The 25,235-nt window shown below is 39.0% G+C and overlaps 1 protein-coding gene across 1 annotated transcript in view; it reads right to left on the bottom strand.

Moving 5' to 3' along the window:
* The window catches only part of ZNF536 (zinc finger protein 536), a 340,785-nt gene extending 315,891 nt beyond the window's left edge, over positions 1-24,894 (bottom strand). Inside the window, exon 1 of the mRNA XM_027663895.1 lies at positions 24,824-24,894. The gene's annotated coding sequence lies outside the window, so the exon portion shown is untranslated. The remainder of the gene's footprint in view (positions 1-24,823) is intronic.
* Positions 24,895-25,235: the final 341 nt, after the last annotated feature.

Raw genomic sequence — 25,235 nt, 5'->3', positions numbered from 1 at the left:
TGTCTGTATCACAAAAATCACACACACATGATTTGACACAGTTTGCAGCCGCTGCTCAGGCAAGGCCCAGGACTAGAATAGCAAGGGTATTATTGCAGGTCAGAATTGAGGGGTACTGGCAGAGCTGCGTGTGGGAAAGCTTGCATAACAGCCACCCTGTGCCAAGCTTTAGCCTTTGTTATTAGGCCCTTTAATGAACGCCATATTCACACAAATTAAATAAAAAAATATGCTGCATATTTTAAGTAGAGTGAATTCAAAACTAAACAATTGGAAGCTTCAATGCTACAAGAAAGCCACACAGTAACTATTCCCATTCTCCTACAAACACATTTAATAAAGTAACATGCGAGCAATTTTAAATATTTGATCGTTTTATTACACAGTCGAAACAGAAAAAAAAAAAGAAATAGCAAGTAAGAACTCTGGAAGATGATGAGCCTGTAGTTTTTAAGTAGCAAGTAAAAACAATAGCACCAAGATAACACAGAGAAAAACAGAAGCAAGTAACTTTGCAGCTGTGTTAATAAAAAATGTCATAACTCCAGCAGTGGAAGAGGCTCTCGCTCACGCACTGCCCAGTGCTTCATCACAGATGGTTCCCTAGCAAATAGCACTGTGGCAAACTGCAAAGTTGTCCATTAATGTATATTTTTTCCCTGCACAAAACATTAATCCCAGTCTTTACAAGAGGGGAGGAGGTGGAGGACTGTGATGCTTTGAAGGAGACCTGTTTTGAGAAACCCTTTTTAAAGTGCATTTTCATCTTTTCTTTTTTCAGTGATCTTCTGCCACACTGGAATGTAAACACCACAGGAATAGACAGAATCTCGAATTAAGGATTTGAATGCCTTTCTTTAGAAGTAATCTTCAAAGAATGTATATCCCAAACATCACAGTGGCTCAACAAGCTGGAAGCTAGCTACTGCATGTAAAACTGCACGGGTCATACCTAGTACCTACTACCAGTTGGATCCTGAATTGCTACAAATATAAACAACACTGGTTTGTATCTTAGTATATTTGACAGGCAGGACTATCAGGGACAGTAATATGGCTTTAATGGAAGAAAACCATTCTTTCACAATGGCACTAGTGTACTTATACACACTGTGTTGTTGAATTAAAAGTTAACTCAGCAGGACCCAGCTTTATTTTTGTTAGTAGGCATCCACCATCAGTCGTCGATGCCAGTGGAAAGGCATGTCTTATTTACAGATGCTATTGTGCTGACTTTAATAATAGTAAATACACAGAAGACAGACTATTGTGGACGGAAAAAATCTTTGGTTTAATGAACTGTCAACTCGTCCATCATAATGTTACCCAACCTAAAACCGCCAAATCTGGACAAACCCTTTGATGATATAAACCAGGCAAGAGATTTTGTTCACACGCAACAAAATGGAAGAGATTGCTGCCATCAAAAATATACTAGCCCATGCTAGCACTAACTGCCACACATTCATTAGATAATAGCTTGATTTTTTTCCTGTGAGAATAGCCTTCTGCAAGAAAAAGACATTTAATCAGAGTGATACATGACATCCAAAAACTGAAACCAAAAATTATGGCATGAGCTAAAAGCAAGTTGTCTTCCTGAAGGCAGAATACTGAAACATCTTTAAGATTAATTCTGGGAGAGAATTCTGAAAGTCAAATGCTGAAAGATATTGAAAATACATTAATTATGCACAACTCAGGATCTAGGAGAGGTTAAACCCCAACTTGGCAGAAAATTGAATCCTTTTATTTGATACAAACTTTGTACATCATGATGTTGTGTCCTGCATTCCTAATCTCCCTAGATCTACCAACGGAGCAAAAGGGCTGCAAGACAAAGAAATCAGAGATTTAGCTGTTCCAGTGTCATCCTGCAAAGAAATTAAATAGAACAGGGACCGTGGAAAAAAGCTTCTTGCAACCATTTGTGGCAGAGGTCAAACCTCAGACCTACCTGGGGCAATTGTCCATCTTGTTCTATCAAACATTTATAACAACTTTCTCAATTTAAGTGGGATTCAAGGAAAGGAGACTTTTCACAGTTGCATCTGATGACTCTCTCAGGAACAACTGTCATTCATGTGCATTAATTTTCTGTCACCTTAAGCACTAACCAACCTTTGAAGACATGCTACCTACCTTCCACAGTGCATATTTTCCAGTTTTATCAGAGCTGAATATTAATCCCTTATATTAATTTGTGTGTGTGTGTGTGGATGTTCGTGCCCAAGTGTGCATCTTAACACTGGGGACCATTGCTTTCTACTCTGGATAGTCTTAATTTTAATACTTTAACCATTCATATTAGAATGCTCAAAATTTTGGAGGCTAATTTTGAATCATCCACCTTTTGATTCCCTGAAGGGCCAAGCACTTATTTTTCATTATGAAGTGCAACAATAGCTGTGCTCAGGAAATCAAGCCCTATGTCTCCAAGGATTATTTTTCCAAGAATCAGACACACAAAATAAATGATGTCTTTGGCAAATGCAATGCGAAATCTATGTATTAGACACACATTCAATTTCATTTTACACTTAGATACTTAAATGAAGATGAATCTTATACATTTGCTAAAGAGTTGATTGGTCTGTTTGATAACATGATGCTCTCCAAAAGGTCACCAATTTGTCTAACCACAGAAACAACCACTAGAGTTGCTAAAGAAGCAGATTCCCAGAGCACTAAATTTTGAGGAAGTTCTCTGTCTCCAAGGACCCAGATAATTCCAGAATACAGACATGAATTCTGTTCTGGTTCAGGGTATGGGAAATTCCTTAAGGTAACAATTTTTCCTTTTTTTTTAGAATACTAAAGGTCACAGTCTGACACTTAATTATGACAGAAATGTTCAACAGAGTGGGTAATTCCGATTTCTCAAACTGAGGCTGAACTGAGCAACCTCTGTGCTAACCAAATAGTGCTACCCCACAACTCCATGCCTCTACTTCCCTAACCCCCAGGAGAAACTCTTGCCATCTTCCCACCCTTCGTCACTGCTCGACCCCATCAATGAACTCTAAAATTTCTGACTTTCTTCAGCTTTCAACCCTGATCCCTACGTGGAGCTGAAGTCAGTGCTCTGGAGTGCTACCAAAGACCCAGATGGCAGCAGGAGCTGCAATGATAAGAATGGTAACTGATCTTTAACTCAGTCAGGCAATCAGTTCTCTCAACCACTGAGTGATGCACACACAGTTCTTGGACCAAAAGCCTTGGTTTCTACTGAATCAGACCAGCTGATTTAAGAATTTTGTAGCCACACTTCTTTAGATAACAACAAAGACACTACCAGAAAAATTAAGTATCATCACTCTCCTAATCACACAGTGCCTATGGCCCAATGGTCTGACTTACTGCCAAAAGTGCCAGAGGACTGCTGATAGTTTTGTGGTACCTGAGCCCTGAAACTTCAGTTCAAGACTCCTTCATCAACAGTCTTACTCTTTTAAGCAACTACAAGTCCGAATGTCCTTGTTGGGAAAAGAAAAGGACATCTTGAAATAGCACGTGTGGATAAATAACGAAAAAGGGAGCAATTAAAACACCTCTTGTTTCTACAGCAATTTTTAAAATCTCACCTATTCCTTCTACCTGTTTTCTTAATAATTTTTAGTATCTAAAATTTCAAGAAACATTAACCAGAGCTAAACAACACATTATATGAATGCAGTGAATGGAACTGGACAAGATGCTCCACTTTTAGGAGGCATTATGAATGATTCCTGTGAACTGGTCTTGAAAATGAGAGAGACGTTTCACCCAGATCATCGTAAACATTTAATTCTGATTTACTTTAAACAAATCTATACTTCTATTTCTTTGAGCTACTCCTGCAACACAAACCAGAAAATTATTTTTAAAGGCACAAACAAGGTCAAGATCTCCTAGATGTAGACAAGCTTAACCCACTGTTCCCTGAATCCCAGGATACAATGTAATAGCCATAGCTAGAGCACTTAGTCTTTTTACTGAAGTTATAGACACTACAGGTTTCAGTGCTGGAGGGTGCTAGTTCTCTTATCCATGTCAACCAAGGTAACAATTCACAAATAGAAGGTGATGTAACTAGAGCATGTTGTGCTCCACTGGTCCTGGCAGGTAGTATTGACTCTACTCACTCACCATCTCTGAGCATGGGAAATATTGCAAGTGAGCTTTTTTTGCCAACAGGCCAGGGACTGTAAAGAACAGCATTAACCACACAGCAACTCAAACAGAGAAGTATCAAAATTCACTGTTGGAGTAAATATCTCACTGCCTACTATGCTTTTCCTACAAGACTTTCCCAGCAGCTGTCTCCATCTGAGAATGAAACACTTTACCTGAAGCAACTGCTACAATGTGCACCTGCTTATGAATCAAATAGTTGCTAATGGGGTATCAGAGTTCTAAAAGGCAACACACGCCTAAAAGACATACTCAGCCTGATTATGGCATTTGGTGATACCAGGAAGTTTCACTTCTGTTTTCACTACCATTTTCCAAGACTAGATAAGAAAAAAATTATTACAGCAATTCAAAGCTGACCTCTTGTCTGAGTCATTTCACTAGGGGCCTTCTGCATCAAACCAGCCACGTGGGAAACCTCAAGTGTATCTCTCTAGAAATACAACCAAATGGGAAGTTACTTTCCATGGCTAATCTTTTCACGTAAAGCTTGCCCACTTGCTGCCAGCTTTTCCACAATCACAATTTTTAACCAGAGACCAGGGGTGTTTTCAAGAGTAAAATTGTCAAATGCAGAATTATCTGCAAATCCTCTGGGGGATAGTATCAAAGAAGAAACTGCTGCACAGCTTTGTGAGCTACATGGTTGAAACTCAAAAAATCTCCCAAAAGGTCAAGAAAAACTGCTTTGGTTCAGGAGCGATCGCTGGCTGAGCCATTCTGTTCAAAGACAAGATTGTGGCTGGAGGGTAAACTTGGGGTGAGGAATCTGTGCTTCAGCACAGCCAGAGTGAGTGAGCAGAAATGTGGCAGATGAGTATCAACACAGAAAAATGTGAAGGTTTAACATCTGGGGAAAGCAATCTAAACAGCCACGTACAACAACACTGAATTTGGAAATGGCATGCAAGCACAGAAAGAGATCTTGGAATTGACAGTCCTCTGAAATCATTAGTTCAGTAACATACAAAAGAGTAAACACAGCCTTAGTCACTCGTTTAGAAGAGTATTGAGAACAAGATGGACAGCATCCTTCTGCCACAGCAGAAAGCCTTGGTGAACCCATATCTAGAATATTGTGGGCCGTTCTGGCCTTATCTTCCCAACAAAATGTAGGAGGTCAAAAGGTCAAATAAAATTATAACGGAGGTAGAGTGGCTGCTTCACAGGAAAAATGAAAATACTTCTTTTTATAAACATAAGTTTGGTACCATGCTGCCACAGAAGCTGGGGAGACAAACAAACTGCAGACTGGACACATTTGTAGCCACACATACTACGAGGACTAGGATGTACCAACATCCCTACAGTGACAGTGGGTACAAGGATTTTGTGAGGAAAATGTACCACCAAAAGCATTGGGGTTCACTTGACCTCCCTAATCAGCACCTCTCACTGCCAGCATCAGGCAGAAGGGCGAGATAGGCTTCTGCAAGGGCACTTTTTTCATGCCAGGCAAAGTTACCACCCTGTAAACATACAAGACCCCGCAAGACACTCCTCCATTTACACTCAATCAGACAGCCTACTAGTCCTCTTCATTTTTTCCAAGCAAACTATTAAAATAAAAGCATATTTATATACTTTTTATCAATAAATATCATGGTTTTTAAAGGTTGTAAAAATCCTTTTACCCACTGGGCCAACAGAGATGCAAGCACTGCCTGAGCTTCAGAGGTGATTAGTGCCCCAGTTGCAACTCCAAGACTCATTAGTGGCAAAAAGCCATCAGCACCTGTAAAAATCACCTTCCAATGAATTTTCCAAGGTCACACTGAAAGTCAGGAAAAGAATTAGGAATGAAGTTCTGTCCAGTGCTTTATCAACAAATTTAATTTTCAGGTGTCATCCATTTTTCTCCTGATATTATGGTCATTCAAGCTCATATTTCACAGATGGACACCTTTTGCTTCAGGCATACACTACTTGATCTATTTTAGAAATCAAGCACAAGATCCTCAGATATGGCCAATCCACACACTCACAATGCAGGATAATGGTATGCAGAGGTCACTTCTGAGCTGTTCATCACCACTTCCTACTGGAAACTATTTCTGTGGGTTCTATTTGCCCCCATATCTAGATTATTTATCTAAAAGGGCACTTCAGCATATAAAAACAATTCAATGCTATGATTTTACATACGACATAAAACTTCACTTGCCCACTTACAGAAATACCAAGAGTCAGCTCTTGCTCTGATTTATTGAGGTGAAATTGAAGTGGCATAAATGTGGCAAAAATTTAGAAGGTCATGAAGATCCTTAACAAAACACCTGATCACAGAGGCACATTTAGAAAGAGAATTCCAAGCTCTTTGGCCTGAGGATGAATGACAAAGCTTAATTGCAAAAGGGAGCTAGAAGACAGGTACAAATAATTGCCAATTTTTAAAAAGTATTTTGCAGAACGCATTTGTAGTTCTTCATAATCACTTCAGTATCTCAGGAAAAAGAGAAATCTGAAGGAAAATGGTAAGATTTTGGTGAATAGAGCTGGATTATTCGTCTCCTGGGTAGAAACCCAAGTTTCTCCAAGATAACAGGCTTTTACACTGGGAGAAGGAGAAAGTCAACCTGAAAACTCTCTCCTTCCTTTGAATGTTCTCAAGCAAATCCACTACACTAATATGAGGCAGAAAAATAAGGAGTGGAAAGGACATGCAGAGTTTACATTAAATTCTGCCTTTATGTGTTTCACAGCGATACAGGAACACAGGATTCAAACAGGACTGGAAACAAACAGTCCCTGATGGAGTCCTCATGAGCAACAGGAAAGACGAGCACCCAGAAGACAGTATTGGCAGAAGTGACATCAGCAACTGGTCCTTTCACCATGACAGACACATGAAGAGACCCGTATGTCCAAACTGGAGGTTTGCTAAAGGAGAAATCTAAAATATGCTTGGATCATTCATATATAGAATACTTCAGGCTACAATCATTCTCAGCAAGAGGTTTTCCTTAATACTTGTCTACATCTGTCAGCTCATGCTGATACATACTGTAGCTTTATTTTTATTGATTTTAAATTTTAACAACGTCACAAGTTAATTCACAGGTCTTTAAAAGAGACCAACAGTAACTAAACAATTCCAACATCTTAATGAACCTATTCCACCAGAAACAAATATCACAATTAGTATATTTATAACGAGATTTTTATAATTTTAAACTGCACACAATGTATACTCTCTTCTACACTCCCTCCTTGCCACAGGAGAGGCAAAGAACTTGTATTTTCCCTTTATATGAACATCTTCTTATATCTTCCAGGCATATAATTTGCTATTCCTATAAGCTCTTTTTTTCAGGTAATGGTGGTGGTGCATGGCACTTTGCTTTGGAGCCAATACCACGCTAAATATTGATGTGTAGCTTAATTAGGGACTAGTAAAGGAAAATTAAGGGCGAGGGAGACTGGATTAACAAAACCAAAGAGTGACGATGCCGAAGGTTGACCCAAAAACGCATTTTTAAAATTCTACATGTTTTAATGAGTAATACTTGTGTGCTTTTTAAATCATTTTGTAGCTATGGCTTCCAGTCATGAAAATATATGCAATCTCATAAAACGTCTGATATTAGCATGCCTCTTCAAGTGCAAGTGAGTTGTCAATAAGACAATTAAGACAACATCAATAATACACACTGCATGTTATTATCTGCTATTTGAAATCTCAGCCTATCCAAAGATCTCTGGAAACAAAGGGTACATCTGACTGGCAAAAACATCTCCCACAAGTGAAATATGTAATTCTGAACGTACGCAACAGCACCGCTACCTGTAAGGGAAAAATGAATTGCCTTTAAATACAGAATAAATAACTCCTGGTAATGTAAAACCTGGCTCTATAGAAGAAATGGCTACAATAGAAAATTAGCAATCCTGTGCTTAAATCAATCACTTCTATCACATGATCCAAGTCAATAAAAGTACTGAATAAGTGCTATCATTGACCTTAATCAGCCAACAATTGGCACACAGGGATCAGAAATCCTAGTGAGGAAATCAGTCGCCCCTAGTACATTTTAGGGTTTGAGGGAACTGCAGATGTGCAATCCCTCATGATACTTTTCTATCCAAACTCCACAGCACTTTTAACAGGAGGAAGGAAGGACTGAAGTTAAATAAGCAAACTTCAGCACCCTCTTTTAGGTATAAAACTTAACAGGTGCACATGCATTCCCATTCCACAACTGAAGAATACTCGTGACTTGTTTTTTCCTCTCTGCAACACAGGAACCGCAGCTAAGCATACAATGATAACAGTCCTCAATGATTTTACTTGGTGGAAATTACCTATCTGGAAGTGAGGGTGATGAAAATCGTGCTGCACAATGATTAATTTGGGCTTTAATCCTGATGTCCCATTTCATCCAAAGTTGCCATTAAGCTCAAAAGGAGAAAGGACTACATAACTGGGACCTAACGTTTTTATTTATCCACCTCATAAGCTGAATGTGATTTCAGATTGAACAGAATAGATTTCCCTGTAACTAATGGACCAGATATATTCATACAATGTCCTTTTATCGATTTTACTTTCTTCTACCTATTGTTTGCATTTTCCTTTGAAAAACACATAACTGTCATTATGCTGTAGATGCCCTTTACAATTATTATATCATTCGCTATTTTGTAACAAAAAAAATATATGTTTTGCTACAGTGTGCTTTCTAATGAAAGACTACCCACTAGCCAAACTGGAGCCTAAATTGTTAGAACATACCGTACATTTTGGGAGAAAAAGAAGAAAATTAGACCCCTTTGGAATTGGTTTGTTTGGTTTTGAAATATGCGCCTTTAAAAATTTAATAAGAGAAAAAAAATGGCTAAAGGACAGACTGCATTTTAGACACATTCTAAACAATAAGCCTATTTATATAACTGATCACATAACAAATTTCTAGGCACTTTATGGAATGAAAAGCCTTTTGCACTGCAGAAGTCATACTGCACGCAGCTTTCAAGTTTCAGAAAATAAATATTCAAAGGGATGGAGCAATAAAAAGATATTAAGCATTTTTAACCTACACTGATCTGAAATTTTGCACAGTATCTTAAATAAGTACAAAAACTTTGTCAAATATCTACTAAGGAGAAATATGTTAAGAAATTTAAGCGTACTTTCTTCATTTAGCAATTTTTTTTTCACTCTTCCTTGATTCATATTGCAACATTTTGTTCCTAAGTTATGATTATGCAAAGTACAATTTGTTTTTGGATGACTATTTGGAATGTTTACAATTATTTAAATACAATTTACTTAACCATTTTGAAACCAAATGATGTGTTGAATTAAAGAAGGTTCAACACTCAAATTGCCTTAATATGTTCATTTCTCAGCGTACTGCACTGATGGCTGAGGACAGCACGTTTTCATTTGTACAGGGTGCATGGTGCTCCACCAGGTAAAATATGTGATTTTAGAACCTCTTTAAAAAAGGGCAACTTTCTTTCACAGAATCAGCATTCAACTTATCTGTCAATATGGTAGCCTCCAGCTGAATGCAGGTAGAGTTAAAAAGAAAAATGTAAAACCATACTGTTATCTATAAAACCTATACAGAACGTAAGCTACAGCTTAATGATTCAGCAATGATTCAGCTATCAGATTCAAAAACATTTTCAAATAACCAAATAAGTTTGCATGCAAGAGCAGCCTTCAGAGATATTCATATTTATGCACAGCCAGCTTTTGCCAAAACAGCAATGATCTCCAGTTTTTCAGTTCCTTAACACAACTAAGCCTAAGGGCACAAGAAGGGGATAAAGGTTTATAAAGTAGGAAGCACCCAGACATAAGTATCTTTGACAGAGTAAAGCTTCCAGCAGGATCTCAACCAGGTGCAGCCACTTTCATTAGCCAAGTCTGAGATTACTCCCATGCTGACTATCAAGTCCTATGAAAATATGAATTATCTGCATGCACCACCACAGTGTTCATCCACACGCTTTGCCACTGCTGGACATCCTTCTCAGGGTTTCAAAACTGTACACAGAATTACCAAAATTCTCTGAAAACTTACACACATAAATACCCTACTATGTTTTATAGATTTTGTTTCTTTAACTTGCCTGTGCTGTTTAATTTCCCGTTAAAAGGGAAACATTTCTTTCAGTTGTACAGATGGGACAAGACAGAAGTCTCGGATTTCTGAGGTGTTCGGGAGAGAAGCCGTGTTAGGACTTTCATCTCTCCCTCTTGGCTTCTACTCAAATCTGTTATTTGTGCTTGTACAGTCAATAACATTCAAACTAGTATTGCTCAGATTCAAAACCCAGTTACCAGCTGGAACCCTCTGCATATTTCCAACTGAAACTCAGGACAGTTCTGGAAGTTCAGTCTTAACTGAACTCCTCAGGATTTGGGTGTGTTTGTTTAAATAAAAGGAAAAGTTCGGCTAAAGAGCCTAAATTCCATAAGGTAGCCATTCTTGGAACACCTTAACTCTTGGCAGTGGAAACTGAGTCACAGTCTCAGAAGCCCCTTTCAGGATGGAACATGCAAATGCAGTTTTGGAGAGCTCAGTGTCACTGAAGTCAAGGCTATCCCTTTGATACTCAAAGTCTGAAATAAACTTGAGCTAAATATTGCCTTGTCATGAATAAACCAAGTTCAGATACTTAATCAAATTTTCATTTCTGTGTGATAAAGCATTTATATTATGGCTGTCATTGTGACAGCAGAGCCTTGAGTCAGTGTGGCTGCTCTGTCTGCTACTGGGAAGAGTCAGGAACTGTTCTGTCTGCAGGTGACAACCTGAAGGACTCTGCTCAAATTCTGGCACAGTCAGGCCAGAACTGATATCAGGTCTTCCTAGAAGAACATTAGAGGTTGTTCTAAGGCTTGCCTGATCACCTGAAATTCATGGGCATTCTTCTGGTACAGATGTCCTCACAGGTGTTGCAAAATGCATATGAGTCTACCAGCCTTAAGCTTTTTGAGTAGAGAGAGTTTTCTCAGGATCACTGGAATGACTGATGCTACATCCATGAGGAGCATGAATCAGCACCCTGTCCACAGGAGGAGCAAAGCTGACAATTATTCCAAAGAGGAAATCTTGGTTCCAGTGAACTCAATCGTAAAAGTCCCCATGATTCAGTGGAGCCAAGATTTCTTGTTATACTGCAAAGCCAACAGGGAAAACAGAGGCAAGAATTTTTCTTAATCACTTCTGATGCACTTCAATAATAAGATGGTCTAGTCCTCCCTGCTATTATCAGGGTTCACATGAGGACAGGAACAGGATTCTTCTCTGTTTTATTTCAAACCATCTCAGGCATATCTTTCTTTTCTTCCTTTTTCCAGGAGTCAGAAACCCTGAAATCTGAAGGCTCACTCAGATTCTAGCATCTCTTGGTGGGTCTGTCACACAGATAAAAGCGGCCTGCAATTTGCTGCATAAGCTATGCTGTGCCCCAAGCTGCAGTAGCACTGCATGGGTTCATGTAAGTGACATGTCACAGTCAACAGCAAGTGTCTGAGCCCAGTGACAGGCACACAACGTGCGACACCATCCTCCAACACCGCTCTCCTCTGCAGCCTCTGCCTCTCACGGAGAGCAGAAACAAGACTTGGTAGCAATAGGCACAGAACAGGCATTTCATGGGTTTTGTCAGTGTTGTGATACGCAGCTGCTTTGGAAAAGTATTACCACAACCGAGTGTCAAATGTCACTCATGTTTCCACTGTGACTGAGAAGATGGTACAGTGCATAAAACCCAAACGTGCTAGCTAAACTGTGTAACTCCTGAGCAGTGCCCTCCATTAAATGTAATTGCATTATCTGACAAATAATCAATGTTCAGATGACACTCAAGAGTCCTAACTGCTAATCCTGGGCTAAAACTATCTGATATTTGCCTTCTTTCTGAAGTTTTATACTGTGCCTGTGCTTCAATATCAGCCCCAAAGGAGAAGCAGCATCACAAATAAGGTCCTGGCTTCCAATATGAATTTTCTAATAGTGCCATTAGAGAGATGAAGAACATAATCTGGTTTTGGACAAAAGAGGGCTCAGCCTTGGACAAGCAGAATGACATAGCACTTTGTTTATATCATTACTTAATATATTTAGCATGTTAATTTTTCATTCTGTTAGGCTTAATTCTTCAATATTTGGTACAGATCTCTTATTTTACCACAAGTACCAATAAGAAGGGAAAGAGCAGTGACTTTGATATCAAGGTCTGCAAAGAAAATTAAAATAGCAAATATTAGTTCAGAACAACCTGTGAGTGTATAAGAGCTATTTTATATGGCTGTGGGCTGCTCTGATCTGAATGCATAGATAGCATTCTCCTGGGACACAATAAGAGGCTTTTTTCCCATCTCTTCTTCCCTTTCCTCTTCCTCAGTTGGGCCTCCAAGTTGGAGCTCCCATTGTCCACAGCCCCTACTGTCCCTGATGTTCCACCTCACCCACATGGGAGTGAGCAGTAGCACTCCAGCTCCTGCCTAAGTCCTGGTCACTCAATATTTGTATTTTGTGTCTTCATCACCTGTGTGTGGTGGTGTAAAATTCCTTAGAATTCTCTGCCTCCCACACTTCCTCATGTGTATCCAGTAAGGGCCCAGCCAGGCCACCCTCACAGGACCTGCTTCAGAGACCCACCCCAGTAGCTTCAGAGGGGTCATGGGCAGAGGGGACAGCCCCACCATTTGGGATGTCTGAATTGGTTCTGCTATGGAAAGGGGATGGTGGAATGGGGTCAGACAACCCTTGGTGGAAAAAACAAGAAAATGAGAAGAGCTTTCCTGCTCTTCACAAAAAAGCAAGGTTCTGTGATGTGAGCTTAATTAATGTTTACATGAGCACCGTATTTGTTTATATTTAATACATCTTTTTCTAAACGTAATTCAAGACCACAGCTATTCTGGAGTATGAAAAGCAATTCTTCCTTTGAACCACATTTTTAAAAGAACTACTATTCCAGCCAATGTAAAAAACAATTATGAGACCACACATGACTTTTTAAATTACGGATTATTTATGGGAGCAACAGTGACCAAAAAAAAAAAAAAATTATAAAAAAGAAGGTAATATGCCTTACTGCAGGTTTTCAAAACACTGCAACACCTAACTCTTTAACTAAGAGAATTGTGACCAGAATTTTTCACTGCTTTGGCTTTTTCTACCTTCAGAGGACCCGATCCAGCACAAACTTAAGTACTTGATTTAACACTTGACATCCAGTTATAGCAAAACAACTAAGCACATGTTTCAATATCACTGATTCCACACTAAGTCAGGATCAAATAATACCACAGAAGTGCGCAGTATAAGATCAACTGAAGCAGTATAGGAGGATTTATAACGCTGTACCAGTAAGGTTTTGCACTGAACAGCTTTAACTGACAGTCTTCACATGTAAGTGAACATGTTGTTTATAAAATCTGAAAGAGGGCTCATGAAACAAATGATAAAGAAGCACAAATTATTCACAGCTGAAGGAACATACAGTCCTCCCCACAAACTCTATGGAATTCCTAGAAGCTACAGAAACTTTAGTTCAGATCCAGCTTTCTTAGAAAATTTAAACATGTAAACCAAGGTAAAAAAAAAGTGTTGAACATAATAAAAAGATGAGACCATTTTAAAGTTCTTATCCTTGCCATATCACTGTCTCAAAGACATTTATTCTTCTATAGGTGCCTTCATATCATGCAATTATAAGACAAGCATCCTTAAAAATACTAAATTATTATTCAGTAATTATTATTTACATTCTCCTTGTACACTTGCCAAACTCTGCATTAACCTGCTCACAGAAGGATGGGGTGACTGTGCTAAGGCAATAGGTATTTCTGTATGGACTTCAATCAGAAAGCAGCAAACCTTAATAGCATAATAGGTAACTGTGTTCCCTAATTGAAGAGTTCAAGTGCTGGCAATATCATTGATAATAAACTAATAAGTTAGAAGAGCCTTCTTCACCTAGATGTCCAGCAATGATTGGACAAAATAAGGGCTGAAGATTGTTTAGAATTAATAGTGCTCACATTTAAATACAAATTATCTTAGTAGGCTTCTCCATATTGATTGTACACTGCTGTTAAGTCCTCTTATATCTATAGAAACAAATGATCCTTACTCAACGTGTAAAAGCTGTCCTAGTACTAAATATTGATCTCAACAGGGGGCAAATCCTAAATGGAAGTAACTGGAGGGGACTAAATTCTAGTAGGTAGGCACATGGGAAGCACCCAGGACCCAGAACAAGGCACAAGTGGCTTCCAAGTCCAGCAGAACTTTAACAAGATGAACCTCCATTTTTCACAGATGCTTTCTGAATAATTCTGTGAAAAAACACACACACCTCTGACCAGAGAATGGAAAGAGTTCAAGACACTTCCCTGCCCCCTTTTACTGTTCAGATTTCCTATTTCAAATAAGAAGAGGTTATGAAAGGAGGAAAAGTTGTCTTCAAATACAGTTTGAAAAAGACGTGCAATACTCCTCCTTGCTTTATCTGCCAGCCCTGTTTCTCCTGACACTGTTTCCCTGGCACTGTGGCAAACCCAAGAGATCCTGCTCTGCTACACATCCATGTAGCTGGAAGCATGCTGAAAGCAGTACTTCTCCTTATCTTTGGTTTGCTCTATTGTGTTCTCCATCAGCATCAGAGAGAAAGGTGAATCGATCATAGGCACGTCAGAAAAAGAAAATGGGGTATTCAAGGGTATTTAAGAAATCAGAAATGAGAAAACTGTATCCTAATACTTTTTAAACAGCAAAACATTTGCTCCATAATAATTAAAATCAAGGAAAAAAAATACAATTAGCAAAAGATATATGACCTGTCATAACAGCAAGCAACAATAAAAACTGAGGACTTATTTGTAAAGGAGAAACCAAAAAAACCAAAACAAAAAAATAAAAAAGAGGGTCTTCTACTGTCATAGGTAGTATTTTATTCTACTCAAATATATGAAACATATCTTCAAAAGCCTAATCTCCCAACAGAAAACCTTGTCAAAACAAAGAACACCCAGAAAAACAGTCCTCATCTGTTTAAAAACATCAGTATCTTCTGAAAAAGGTACATGAACAAGTGTCATGCAGTTGAAGAACATGGACTCGCTAGACTATTTTTACAGAGGTATCAAATCTACTTTAGATCTTCATACCAACTACAGAGCACAGAATGAAAACTGTGGTACATTACAGAATATAAATGTGTAAACCATTTTCAAATCCAGTTGGTTTTATTAAAAATGTAAATCAGAAATTTCAATACCTTTCCCAATGTCACAGAAAAAAAAAAGCCTGTATGATAATTTATTTCTTTCCCCAATAGAAGTTATCTCATCAAATGCAAGTTATGACTAACAATCATGGATGTGACTTCACTGCAGAAGTTGTACTCAGTAAGCAAAAGGTTAACAGTCTGAAGTCAGTGATTTAGTATCATGACGTGTGAAGTAGCCAATCAACAGTTGGTGTTTGAAAGAGGCTGGAATATCATATTTATAAAGCGGGGGGGGGTTGTGGTGATTTTTTTGTTGTTGTTCTGGTTTGGTTTTTTGCTTGTGTGACAGTGATTTCAGCCTAGAAGCAAACTGAATTTGACTCAGGCAGCTCACACCTGAAAACAAGATACTGAACCAGTGACAACAACAGACCTGGTCATTACAACATTCATTAAGGTCTTCAATTAGTGAATTTGGTGGTGAATGTTGATCTTAAAAACACTGGAAGAGTATCTGTAAGCTGGGGCCCTATGAAACTCTAAGAAAAAGGCTTTCAACTCTTCAGAGGGTACTACCCAAGGGTCCCCGTTTCTCATTTATATGATGGGTTCATGGGGGCTACTGAGGGACACTGGATGAAGGTAGAAAGTCAGGCAGTGTAAGAAAGAGAGGGAAGTAAACTCAGGGTGCTTGTCTAACATCCCTCTTATTAGTGGCAGAAGCCCTGGAGAGCTGCAATGCCTCCTCAGACTGCCCGAGCCCATACATTTATAAAGCAGTTGTCAATAGCCACAAATTTAGGCCATCCCCAGAAGAGCCTTTTGCCACTTAAACTGTAAAGCAAACTAAATTAAAATCCAAACTAACTCTACACTTATCACGAGCACCTTTTTTAAAAGAATTTAAGAGTTTTGATGCAAAGGGTAACTGTCAGCCAATATTTTACTCTAGGATTTTATTACAGTTAAACTACCAAGGATCTTATTTTTTACATTCTTCGTGTGTCAGGTCTCTATAGGCATCAGCAGCAGTATTGAAGGGTTGCAGGTATATCCCCAGATTCACCTCAGCTGTAAGAATCTCACAGTATTACTAGATCAGAGATCAACTCAAAGCAGTTCTAAATAATTAAGATTGTTAAACCCAACTTACAGCAGGTATTTACACACAGGTTAAAGGTCTGACCTCAAACCTTTGAGAGTCAACTGTAGGGTGCTCATAATTTCCACAGACTTTGAAGCAGCTGCTAAGAAATATTTAGGCTAGAATTTTTGTACTATGTAACAGGGTAGTAGCAATATCTTGTGTATACCTTGCAAGTATAGATAAAAACACAGTATAATTTTAAGATCCAATTGCAGCAGCACCACCGATGTAGTTTAGGTCTTGTAAAAATCAAAGCTGCACAAAAACTGAAGAGCAATAAAAGTGTTTCCATGATTCTTTTTTTAATCCCATTGAAAACAATTTTTCGTTGTAAACATTTTTGCCAGCCAAGCACTGCAGCGTTGTGCAACTGCATGACAGCCAAAGAGAAACTGATGAGAAGCTGACGAGATTGATTTCATTTTTCCAACCGAAGTGAAATACGTAAAAGGAAATAACAAAATGGTGAAGTTATTTTTATGTATAAAAAATGCTCACATTTAATAAACTCACATGGAAACTGCACAGCCAATGGTAATGCTTTTGAAATAGATCTACAGATCCCTTCGGTTCTGCACAGAAACAAAGGCACGAGTGGGTTCCTGCAGCACCTTTCCCCTTCCTTGGGGACCAGAGAAACACACTCTCTGCTGGAGGAGTCACATCCGAGCCTGCCCAAACTCTGTATCACCCATTCCCTCTCCCCTTGTGACCTCCCAGGTTTCTGTGTAGAAGTCTGGCAGGGGGTTACTACTGGAACTCAGAGCTATATTTATTCCCTTGGCTCCCATCCATCACTGTTGCAGAGCAGCCAGAAGGGGAACCAACCAATACAGCATGGGTTCTGCCAGAGTTGTGCTGCCAGAGAAGTTAAGAATGAAAGACAGAGGAAACAGAAGCTATCAAAATGCATATTTCTATCTCTAAGGAAATAGGGGCTTCCTCCCTCTGCGGATTCCCTTCTACAGATTAAGATGTTTCTCTCCTTTTTAAGAGATCCTGACAAAGAAACCCACCAGTTTCACAGGTCTTCTACATCACCCATGAGGTTCTTCCTGAGAGAAGGAACACCTAACAGCACAGTATCCCTTCAAACCTCAGGCATTTGTGTGGCCTTTCTTTCCACCTCACATTACTACAGACAGGGTGCCATCCACAGCAAGTTCTACCTGTGCACAGGTCCATGGCACTAACAGTAGAAAGGGGTAACACTGCACCCATTACATCTCCTACAGCTACACACCTGATGCTCAGGGGGATGTAAGAATCAGTTAATTGGTTCTATACAAACATTAAATCCACTGAACAAAATAATGGCAACAAAACTCCATTTTGAGATGAAAATTGTTTGAATTATAAAGATGCACCTCATCATCAACTGACTTTTATAATAGCTGGATTGTGAACTTTATGAGAAAGGTAGAGAGCTGAGTAAGAAACAGTTTTTCCATATCACAAATACTTTGAAGATTTTAGAATTTCCTTTTATTCCCCTCTGGGACTAACCTGATACCTTCTGCAACTTTTCAAAAGGAACAGCCAACAAGACAGCACAAAGAACATGAACGTTCTTACCAGGAATGCAGGCTGCAAGACTCTGAAACAGAAACCAGTTAGACCCAGTCTCTCACATCACACTGGAGTGCCCAAGCCAAGAGTCAGTTCTCTTCTGACCCACTGAATAATTAACTGATTATTTAAGTTGGAAAAGCCTGAAGCAGGAACTTGAAAAGAAGAGCCAAAGTGTGTTTTTAGAGCACTCACCTGGGATGTGAGAAACTTGATTTGAAGAAGCTGATTCAAATCAGATAGAGAGGAACGATCTGAATTCAGCTCTCCAGTGACCCAGGTGCATTCCATAATCACCAGTCCATAATGAAGTGCAGAGATGCAACTCTTTCATTTTGAGCAGAAATTCAATTGTGGACCTGAGAAATCCTTCAAAGATGCAGCATGTTGATGCAAACTAATGAACTGGCATTTTTCAACTGCAATAAGAAAATGGCAGCTAGTTCTGGCCAGAAACTATACTTCTATATTTGGAAAGCCTTTAGCATGCCAAAGATACTACCAAACAGGCAAAAGATTGAAATTCTAATCCAGAAGTGGTTGTGGATTTCCTATAGCTCATTTATCTCATAGCATGCCTATTTATCGCAGACACATGCATATAGCTTTGTGTGTTCAAGTTTAAAAAAAAAAAATGCTTGAACATTTGATATTTAAAATAGTGAAGAGTATTTTAAAAATTTTACAGTAAAATTCAAAGAAGGGAGTAGTTAAGACAGGAGAGTTTTTTTGGTTTGTATTATGGTACTAATATAGATACAGGGTTAACTTCTATTAGTTATTTTATTAACCCTAGAGGAATTACACTCATATGGCAAAATCTCAATGAATCAGTGAAAAGCAGTTACCTTAAAAAGGTAATAAATAGTCATTTTATTGCATGTTTCTGTTTTAGGTAGCCTATAATATTTACATTTTTTTAACTTAAAAGGTTGGATTCCTTTTTGTACTTGAAATAACGAAATGAGACAAAGTTTAATCAGGAAACAGTGGAGTTGCACACTATACTTACAGTGGAACTAGGAATCACATGAGATTCACCAGGTAAAGAAGTTTTATCTACTGGCTCAGTCCTACCCAAATAAGAGAAGCAGAACTGGATCCTAGAAATCTCATCAAAATCAAAAAGATTTTGCTAAACTTTCTGCACTTTCCTCTGAGAAGAGAGATTCATAATTTTCCACAGAAATGTGGCATATATTCCAACAAAACAAAGGTAAAAGCTACTTGGAGCACCGGTTTCAAAACTAGTGCTGCTTTCCAACATCGAGTCAACTCTCAACATTCAGAAAACTCAGAATTCTTCGTATGGACTGGAACCTCTAACATCCATGCAAACCCTGGAGAAATAAAAGAAAATGTATGTCTGCATATGGTTTGGGGTTTTTTTCCAAAACTGTTCCAGCACTGATATGGTTGAACCAGGGCACACACCTATCAAAAATCCTTGGCCACTCGAGTACAAGGCAGTTTCTACTTCTCCTGTCAATTATAAACTAATGCCAGAGAAGGCAAGATTTTTCCCTAATTCACTCGATCAACACTTTACTGTCACATCACTCCCCTGAGTAAAACTGTTATCAAAACCAAAACGTTGCACTGCCCTAGGTTTTATTATTTCTATGGACCACTGAAGAAACACACGTGCAGATCTAGAGAGTCAGTGTTAGGAAACATTTATGAAACTAAAATGTAACCCGTCCATACAGAGCTATCAGAAGAAATGCTAGGAAATAAACATCCAGCCCACCATGTTAGCCTTCCTTAATAGAAACCTGACTTTACACCTCCTTGCTTTCTTCACCCTAGCTCTCACATGCTCTTTCTCAAGAAACAAACCCAGGCTTCCCTTGAACTCATTTATCCTTTCCTTGCTGATAATTTATACCATATGTCTTTTGCATTAAGTTATTCTGCCTGATTTTCCTATTTACCCATGTTTTTTTCTAAATTTTAGGTTAAAGAGACCTATCTGCATCTATCCTTATCTACCACTGGTATTCCAGTGACAAGACTGATGGTGACAAGGTCTGCACAAATCTGTGGAGACCAACTTATGAGAGTGAAATAAAACAACGTTAATACCGTATGCTATCATTTAGAAAAATAAATGTAAGGCCAGGCTGGCAGCCATCACAGTGCTACCACACGAGTTACCAGGGCTAATTCCCAGATCAGCAGGGGCCAGGACTACGAAGGAAGCACTGCACATAGCCCTGTTGTGACCAAGTGGTTCTTGATAGCAACCCCTTTCTAGCATCGATGAGCTCAACAGAGCATCCCATCACAAAGAACCACAGTGACTGTGGCAGAATATCCCAAAGGCATAAAAAAGGAGGCAAAGTTTCTAACAGTGCTTATCACATAGGAAAAAAAAAATGCAACGTAAAAAAACTATAACGAAATTCACATAAAGGCTGAAACAGGCTTATTATAAAAGGAAGAATCAAGACTGCCCCTTTGCACCATGATACTCTGACCCATTTAAGGCTGATGGCAAGGAAGGCTCCCGGGCTGCCCCAAGGCAGAGTTCAGGCCACAGGCAGCCCCTGCAGCCAACCTCCCCTGCGTCCCCACACAGGTCGTGGGGGTGAAAGTCAGCTCATACTCTTCCTTTTTTTCCCCCTCTCTTGCTTCTCTTGTTCACAAAAGTGAGACACGGTCAAATTTCCCCAAGCAGCCTTTCCCGGGCACTGTGCTACCCCTGCCTGATCTTCACCGGCTCCCACCCTCCTGGCAAGCACTTGCTCCCTCTGGAAGTTCAAGATGCTACAGCTGGACAGTTTAACACTAATGCATCAAAAACCAGCCGCCGGTTTGAAGAAGGGCCCTCTTGCTTGTCCCACACTATAGGAGTGAAGCCATCACCATTATTATCAGGCACTGCTACCTGCAGATCTGTCTGTTAATGTCCCACCAGGATCAGCAGTGCTGCTTTTTCCATAACGTGACAAACACTTGTAAGGAATTACCTAACTTTGATTTTGGTTATACAAGTCTAAAACACTGCAAAGCACAATGAAGGAAAGATCAGATATTGAGGCAGTTGTGGCTATTTTAGTTCTGTTTTCTTCATCTGTGTTTAAAAGACAGTCAGATTATAATAAAATTGTTTGTCTTTAATATAGTTCAACTTAACCCAAGGAACCCATCTCTTCAGAAAACAATCTCAGATGGAGTATTTAGATTAAGACCTGTAGAAAACAGTGACTTCAAAATACTTTCAAGGCCCTATCTTAAAATTTTTAAAAAACACAGACAACCATGCTCATTATAATTACTCCTCTACAATTCTTTTGCCTTTTTGATGCATCTGGTTATCCAGTAAGATGCACCTGAAAATCAGAGCAAATTTAAATATAAGGGAAAGGTGCCAAATTCAGAATACTGGAAGAATTCTACCTCTGGGAGCATATTTAATCACAGCATTGGTGCAGTTGGGCAGAGGCAACCCAAATCCTCCCTCGCTACCCTATTACCCTGCCTCTTTCCTGATCTGGATCTCTGCTGCCCCTGAAAAGATGCTTCAAATCTCTCAGTGCTTGGCTTCATTACTTAACCTGCCAATACGAGTGATAATGTCACAGCAGTTATTGTGATCCACTCAGATTCAGACAGACACTACTCGGTTATTTCACATAAAGCAACAAACACCCATCGGATCATTACAATTTTCACTTGTTTCTAGCCAAGGTCAGATTCTGATCAGTGACTTGCTCAGAGGAAGTTCATGCTCCATATTCAGCCACACAACTGGAAGCTGGAATGGCACATCCGTACAATAACCCTGAGATCATCCAATTACGCATCAGAATTATTTTACTTCTACATATTTTCTTTCAGTAGCTCATCCTTTTCTCCTCTTTTGCGAACATCTGTGCCTGGAGTGTCTTCACTAGAGAAATTTGGATTTCCATCTATAGTTGCCAGAATAACTTTATTCATGTTTCTACAAAAGAAAGAATATGTATTCTATTTTTTCATCTGTGTTCTCCTTCCCTGAATCCAAATTGCTTGCAACTCTGGAAATGGAAGGTGTGAATGAGAGGACAGAAAAATAGTTTTTCAAGATTATACTGTTTTTAGCATTTTAAAGAGCTGATATACATCTATTCATATATCTTAGAGAAATTCAGAGATTAAAATATAAATTTACTTACAAATCCTATTAAAACACACTAAATCAGATGATTTTAAAAAAGCTTTAGTTGTCCACGTTCAAACTTGAAAAATAAATCTATTTATGGTTTTAGTTTCCATTTTTATAAAGTTTATATAAATCCATGTTTTTCTCCTTTTTTTTTTTTTTTAAGTCAAGGCACTCTAAAAACACCTGTGCAATTCAAAGTCAACTTTAAGCAAAAATCAACATTTGGAAAAATTACTTCTACTGATTTTCCTACACTTGATGAAACTTGTGTTTCCCAAGGAATAAGCACATCCCATTTTAATGGACTAGTGGATTTTCTACATGTGTTTGAATGCAAATCTCCTTGGTGACCTAAGGCTCCATGGTGGGTACACAACTTAATGTGTCAGCTTTCTGTACTGAAGATCACAATTTCTGATCTCAGCACTGTCTTCATTGCTGCAAGTAAAACAGTGGTACTGATGTTGCAACCTACAGGCTACTCTCTTCTGATAATGAATGGGTTGGGTTATTGGCCTCTGGCATGGACAAAAATATGACAATCGGCCTCCTCATTATATAAAAGTCTACAGTGAAGACAGTGGCAGACAACTTGCTGAGTATTAGAGCTCAAATATGTTCAGAAGTCAGAAAGCCCGTAGAACAAATCCTTTTTCTTCCTTACAGTTGATAAAGTCATAGTCAATTTATTAAAAGTGTTTTAATACACCGTTTCCATCATAGCAACTTGTATCTTCAGGAACTCATTTGCAAGACACAGCTTTAGCCTGCAAATATTTTAGGTTCATTCCCTGCACATGTAACAGAGGCTGACCTTTCTTACATCTGCAGTTGTTAATTGTCATCGTTGTAACAGCAAATGAAAACAAAGTTTAAGTCACTGGCACTTGAAAAAAACCCATCATATTAATTCTCGTTTACCTGGAGGAATAGAAATTCAAAGTCACGAGCAAAATCTGAAGACAGAGCAGACATGAGAAAGTGCACCAAATCGCAGGGTTTAGCAACTGCACCGAGACTCTCTTCTAGTGCATGTTCTGAAATAGCAATCGATTCTCTAAGCACTTGGTACCAAACTGGAAACATTTTTCTTCTACAACATTCTGAAAACTTTAAACAACTCATTTATGATTCTCTTCTTCCGAAGATTTACAGCACATCCACTAGAAGATTAATTGAAAATAAAATTTTAAAAAGGATAGCAGAAAGGGCAAAACAGACTAGGACAAACAACTCAAGCTATTTACAAATATTTTTATAATGACTAGAAATCGTAGAGCCCTCTTTAGCTGTCTAACTTAAAAAACAGTAACAAAAAAAATCAAAACAAAACCAAAAACAAACAAGCCAAAAAAATGCATCATCTGTTGACCGAACACAGGGCCTGATTTTCAAAGCTGCTGAGCACCCACAACTCCATCTGAAGTCAGTGGAAGTGATGAATGCTCAGTAGCTCTGCAAATCAGGCCCAAACTGTCCAGGGGTCTGCTAGGAGCCCAGCAGAAGTGGTGTTTAGAGAAGGGGTTTTGTTGCAGAAACGAGGAGGTTCAAAGTAATCTGTCAAAGAAGTGCTGCTACATTCATGAGTCGTAAAGCTAGCTGGCTCTCAGCTATGGGAAAAAAGTTAATTCATAGGGCTCATAGGGCTTGCATTTGTCAAGGAGCAGGACGTCAATGCTATCATTATCAGGCAAATCAGCCAGGCGTTTAATGGTAGAATCAGGAGACATTTGCTCTCCACTATCAGAATGACATCATAACTAAAGCAGCCTTCGGCGAGGGGGGAGAGCCGGGGCAAGGCTTGGGCTGCACGCACACTTTGCACTTCTGCTCGGCTCGCCCCACCGACCGCTGCTCCCCTTCCCCAGGAGGCAACTTCCAGCTTTCAGTTGCCTTCACTCCACAACTTCGTCCTCGCAGCATCCGAAACACCAGCATCTGATTTTACAAAACACTCCTAAACCTGCCCGATCCAAAACTGCGATATTGTAACCCAGACACTCGGTTAGCAGGAGTTGGGTTTGACATACAAGCTGCAAATTCACTCTTAAAATTTCTGGTATTTTTAATTACTTCAGTAATCTTCATTCTCCATCAAATAAGGGAGGAGGGGGAATACACACACATTAAAAAACTAGTTGCCTCTCTGATTTAAGAAGTAACAGTTCAGTTAACTAAGTCGATTTTTAAGCGTACACAAACACATACACAAACAATCTTTGAATATTCTGAAGTATTTAGTGATGATCTATTTGATGACCAGAAATATAACAGCAATACACATTTCCCTTCCACAGTAGCCGTAATTATACAAGTCAAACAGCACGAATTACAAACTGCTAATCTATTTTCTTTAAAAATATCACTACAGGTATATAGGCACAGTACAAAAGCCTCACCTTGTATAACAACTGTGAGGGAAAAAGTTATGAAAGCAGACAGAAAACCTAAAATCCCTGAGGCTACAAAAAAATCCCGCTATTGAGAAATAACCCAAGAGACCACATAGGGAATGTACAGCTTTCAGAAGCACTTCTCATCTTATTTGCACTTAACCTATTGATGTACTTATGCAGGTCACTTACTTTTCGGATATGTTTGAACCCTTTATAATCATGCAGATCGCCGCGGTTTTCACTTGGGCTTTTGTTTTTTTGGTTTTGTTTGGTTTTTTGCAAACAAGTTTCATTTAAAAAAGATCCAATTATGCAAATCTGCTCCCGGATAGGTAGTGAATATTCAATATGATGGTGATACTGTAATAGTTCAATGCAACGCACTGTACTGGACAGATTTATGAGGCAACGTCACTACTACGCTCTGGTCCTCGCTGAAGCATCTTGAAGTTAATTAAAGCTGCAATGTCCACTTTTCCAGCCACCCTCCTCATTCAGGTTTACTATTTCAACATCAAACCAGCGAGGGGGCCTCCCCCCTCTCTCCGTACATTTAAGCAGCCTTCCACAGTCAATGAACAATGAACAAAGATTTGAGCGA

The sequence above is a fragment of the Corapipo altera genome, unplaced genomic scaffold (genome assembly GCF_003945725.1).
Source record: "Corapipo altera isolate COAL_440 unplaced genomic scaffold, ASM394572v1 224, whole genome shotgun sequence".
Taxonomy (NCBI): Eukaryota; Metazoa; Chordata; class Aves; order Passeriformes; family Pipridae; genus Corapipo; species Corapipo altera.
The sequence above is the reverse complement of the archived record's forward strand: the minus strand, read 5'-3'. Positions and strand labels throughout refer to the sequence as shown.